The 5342-nt window shown below is 45.7% G+C and overlaps 1 non-coding gene across 1 annotated transcript; it reads right to left on the minus strand.

Annotated features, from left to right (window-relative positions):
• Positions 1-4071: 4071 nt before the first annotated feature.
• trnae-cuc lies at positions 4072-4143 on the minus strand. The gene has a single exon. It is a non-coding gene; the product is annotated as a tRNA-Glu (tRNA).
• Between the last annotated feature and the right edge of the window lie 1199 nt (positions 4144-5342).

Consider the following 5342-nt stretch of genomic DNA (forward strand, 5'->3'; position numbering starts at 1 on the left):
ACAAACGATCGTTTTGGCAGACGGTTAGGACATTTACTTTGTGCATGACACAAGTCATTTTTCCAACAATTGTTTACATTGGGATTATTTCACTTATAATTCACTGTATCACAAATTCAGTGGGCCAGAAGTTTACATACAATGAGTTGGCTGTGCCGAACCCGGGCCGCAGCGGTGAGAGCACCGAATCCTAACCACTAGACCACCAGGGAAGGGTATTACAGTGCAAATCGGTTCCAAGTGTGTGCTGGTACATATGTGCGATAACCTTCTATATTCATTGTGACAGGTTGTACAAGTAAACATGTAGCAAAAGAGTAGTTCCCTGACCAGGAATCACGCCCGGGGCACAGCGGTGAGAGCCCCGAAACCTAACCACTAGACCACCAGGGAAGGGTACTACAGTGCAAATCAGGAGTCGAACTGGGAGTCAAACCACCAGGGAAGGGTACTAAACAGTGGAAATCGGGAGTCGAACCCGGGCCGCGGCAGTGAGAGCGCCGAATCCTAACCACTAGACCACCAGGGAAGGGTACTACAGTGCAATTCGTTTCCCAGTTTGAAATGGTACATTTAGTTGAAGTCGTAAGTTTCCATCCACTTAGGCTGGAGTCATTAAAACCTGTTTGTCAACCCCTCCCACATTTCTTGCTAACAAACGATCGTTTTGGCAGACGGTTAGGACATCTACTTTGTGCATGACACAATTAATTTTTCCAACAATTGTTTACATTGGGATTATTTCACTTATAATTCACTGTATCACAAATTCAGTGGGCCAGAAGTTTACATACACTAAGTTGGTTGTGCCTTTAAACAGTTTGTAAAATTCCCGAAAATGATGTCATGGCTTTAGAAGCTTCTGATAGGCTAATTGACATCCTTTGAGTCAATTGGAGGTGTACCTGTAGATGTATTTCAAGGCCTACCTTCAAACTCAGTGCCTCTTTGCTTGACTCCATGGGAAAAGCAAAGGAAATCAGGCAAGACCTCAGAAAAAAATGTAGACCTCCACAAGTCTGGTTCCTCCTTGGGAGCAATTTCCAAACGCCTGAAGGTACCTCGCTCATCTGTAGAAACAATAGTACGCAAGTATAAACACCATGGGACCACGCAGGCGTCATACCGCTCAGGAAGGAGACGCGTTCTCTCTCCTAGAGATGAACGTACTTTGGGTCGAAAAGTGCAAATCCATCCCAGAACAACAGCAAAGGACCTTGTGAAGATGCTGGAGGAAACAGGTACAAAATGGTCTATATCCACAGGCAAACGAGTCCTATATCGACATACCCCGAGAGGCCGCTCAGCAAGGAAGAAGCTACTGCTCCAAAACCGCCATAAAAAAAGCCATACTACAGTTTGGGGACAAAGATCCTAGTTTTTGCAATAACCTAGTTTTTGCGCCGAATCCTAACCACTAGACCACCAGGGGGTACTACAGTGCAAGTCGGTTCCATGTGTGAGCTGGTACATATGTGCGATAACCTTCTATATTCATTGTGACAGGTTGCACAAGTAAACATGTAGCAAAGAGTAGTTCCCTGACCGGGAATCAAACCCGGGCCGCGGTGGTGAGAGCCGAATCCTAACCACTAGACCACCAGGGAAGGGTACTACAGTGCAAATCGGTTCCAAGTGTGAGCTGGTACATATGTGCGATAACCTTCTGTATTCATTGTGACAGGTTGTTCAAGTAAACATGTAGCAAAAGAGTAGTTCCCTGACCAGAAATCAAACCCGGGACGCGGCGGTGAGAGCGCCGAATCCTAACCACTAGAACACCAGGGAAGGGTACTACAGTGTAATTCGTTTCCCAGTTTGAAATGGTACATATAGTTGAAGTCGTAAGTTTCCATCCACTTAGGCTGGAGTCATTAAAACCTGTTTGTCAACCCCTCCACACATTTCTTGCTAACAAACGATAGTTTTGGCAGTCGGTTAGGACATCTACTTTGTGCATGACACAAGTAATTTTTCCAACAATTGTTTACAGAGGGATTATTTCACTTATAATTCACTGTATCACAAATTCAGTGGGCCAGAAGTTTACATACACTAAGTTGGCTGTGCCTTTAAACAGTTTGTAAAATTCCCGAAAATGATGTCATGGCTTTAGAAGCTTCTGATAGGCTAATTGACATCCTTTGAGTCAATTGGAGGTGTACCTGTAGATGTATTTCAAGGCCTACCTTCAAACTCAGTGCCTCTTTGCTTGACTCCATGGGAAAAGCAAAGGAAATCAGCCAAGACCTCAGAAAAAAATGTAGACCTCCACAAGTCTGGTTCCTCCTTGGGAGCAATTTCCAAACGCCTGAAGGTACCTCGCTCATCTGTAGAAACAATAGTACGCAAGTATAAACACCATGGGACCACGCAGGCGTCATACCGCTCAGGAAGGAGACGCGTTCTCTCTCCTAGAGATGAACGTACTTTGGGTCGAAAAGTGAAAATCCATCCCAGAACAACAGCAAAGGACCTTGTGAAGATGCTGGAGGAAACAGGTACAAAATGGTCTATATCCACAGGCAAACGAGTCCTATATCGACATACCCCGAGAGGCCGCTCAGCAAGGAAGAAGCTACTGCTCCAAAACCGCCATAAAAAAGCCATACTACAGTTTGGGGACAAAGATCCTAGTTTTTGGAGAAATGTCCTCTGGTCTGATGAAACAAAAATCGAACTGTTTGGCCATAATGACCATTGTTATGTTTGGAGGGAAAAGGGGGAGGCTTTCAAGCCGAAGAACACCATCATGTTGCGGGGGTGCTTTGCTGCAGGAGGGTATGGTGCACCACTAGAACACCTGGGAAGGACACTGCAGGGCAAATCGATTTGCAATTTGAAGTGGTACATATGTGCGACAACCTACTAAATTCATAGTGACAGGTTGCACAAGTAAACAAGGAGCATAGACTATTTCCCTGACCGGGAATCGAACCCGAGCCACGGCGGTGAGAGCGCCGAATCCTAACCACTAGACCACCAGGGAAGGATAATACAGTGAAAATTGGTTCTCAGTGTGAGCTGGTACATATGTGCGATAACCTTCTATATTCATTGTGACAGGTTGTAGAAGTAAAGATGTAGCAAAAGAGTAGTTCCCTGACCGGGAATCGAACCCGGGCCGCGGCGGTGAGAGTGCCAAATCCTAACCACTAGACCACCAGGGAAGGGTACGACAGTGCAAATCGTTTCCAAGTGTGAGCTGATACATATGTGCGATAACCTTCTATATTCATTGTGACAGGTTGTACAAGTAAACATGTAGCAAAAGATTAGTTCCCTGACCGTGAATCAAACCCGGGCCGCAGCGGTGAGAGCGCCGAATCCTAACCACTAGACCACCAGGGAAGGGTACTACAGTGCAAATCGGGAGTCGAACTGGGAGTCGAACCACCAGGGAAGGGTACTACAGTGGAAATCGGGAGTCAAACCCGGGCCGCGGCGGTGAGAGCGCCGAATCCTAACCACTAGACCACCAGGGAAGGGTACTACAGTGCAATTCGTTTCCCAGTTTGAAATGCAAGAAGCTCCTTCCTCTGCAAGGAAGAAGCTACTGCTCCAAAACCGCCATAAAAAAGCCATACTACAGTTTGGGGACAAAGATCCTAGTTTTGGAGAAATGTCCTCTGGTCTGATGAAACAAAAATCGAACTGTTTGGCCATAATGACCATTGTTATGTTTGGAGGGAAAAGGTGAGGATTTCAAGCCGAAGAACACCATCATGTTGTGGGGTTGCTTTGCTGCAGGAGGGTCTAGTGCACCACTAGAACACCTGGGAAGGACACAGCAGGGCAAATCGGTTTGCAATTTGAAGTGGTACATATGTGCGACAACCTACTAAATTCATAGTGACAGGTTGCACAAGTAAACAAGGAGCATAGACTATTTCCCTGACCGGGAATCGAACCCGGGCCGCAGCGGTGAGAGCACCGAATCCTAACCACTAGACCACCAGGGAAGGATAATACAGTGCAAATTGGTTCTCAGTGTGAGCTGGTACATATGTGCGATAACCTTCTATATTCATTGTGACAGGTTGTACAAGTAAAGATGTAGCAAAAGAGTAGTTCCCTGACCGGGAATCGAACCCGGGCCACGGCGGTGAGAGCACCGAATCCTAACCACTAGACCACCAGGGAAGGGTACGACAGTGCAAATCGGTTCCAAGTGTGAGCTGGTACATATGTGTGATAACCTTCTATATTCATTGTGACAGGTTGTACAAGTAAACATGTAGCAATAGAGTAGTTCCCTGACCGGGAATCGAATCCTAACCACTAGACCACCAGGGAAGGGTACTACAGTGCAATTCGTTTCCCAGTTTGAAATGGTACATATAGTTGAAGTCGTAAGTTTCCATCCACTTAGGCTGGAGTCATTAAAACCTGTTTGTCAACCCCTCCCCACATTTCTTGCTAACAAACAATAGTTTTGGCAGTCGGTTAGGACATCTACTTTGTGCATGACACAAGTCATTTTTCCAACAATTGTTTACAGAGGGATTATTTCATTTATAATTCACTGTATCACAAATTCAGTGGGCCAGAAGTTTACATACACAAAGTTGGCTGTGCCTTTAAACAGTTTGTAAAATTCCCGAAAATGATGTCATGGCTTTAGAAGCTTGTGATAGGCTAATTGACATCCTTTGAGTCAATTGGAGGTGTACCTGTAGATGTATTTCAAGGCCTACCTTCAAACTCAGTGCCTCTTTGCTTGACTCCATGGGAAAAGCAAAGGAAATCAGCCAAGACCTCAGAAAAAAATGTAGACCTCCACAAGTCTGGTTCCTCCTTGGGAGCAATTTCCAAACGCCTGAAGGTACCTCGCTCATCTGTAGAAACAATAGTACGCAAGTATAAACACCATGGGACCATGGCGCAGGCGTCATACCGCTCAGGAAGGAGACGCGTTCTCTCTCCTAGAGATGAACGTACTTTGGGTCGAAAAGTGCAAATCCATCCCAGAACAACAGCAAAGGACCTTGTGAAGATGCTGGAGGAAACAGGTACAAAATGGTCTATATCCACAGGCAATCGAGTCCTATATCGACATACCCCGAGAGGCCGCTCAGCAAGGAAGAAGCTACTGCTCCAAAACCGCCATAAAAAAGCCATACTACAGTTTGGGGACAAAGATCCTAGTTTTTGCAATAACCTAGTTTTGAAACGCCGAATCCTAAACACTAGACCATTGTTACCAGGGAAGGGGGAGGTACGAAGAACACCATCAGTGCAAATCGGTTCCAAGTGTGAGCTGGTACATATGTGCGATAACCTTCTGTATTCATTGTGACAGGTTGCACAAGTAAACATGTAGCAAAAGAGTAGTTCCCTGA

Source organism: Oncorhynchus gorbuscha, unplaced genomic scaffold (genome assembly GCF_021184085.1).
Source record: "Oncorhynchus gorbuscha isolate QuinsamMale2020 ecotype Even-year unplaced genomic scaffold, OgorEven_v1.0 Un_scaffold_346, whole genome shotgun sequence".
Classification (NCBI taxonomy): Eukaryota; Metazoa; Chordata; class Actinopteri; order Salmoniformes; family Salmonidae; genus Oncorhynchus; species Oncorhynchus gorbuscha.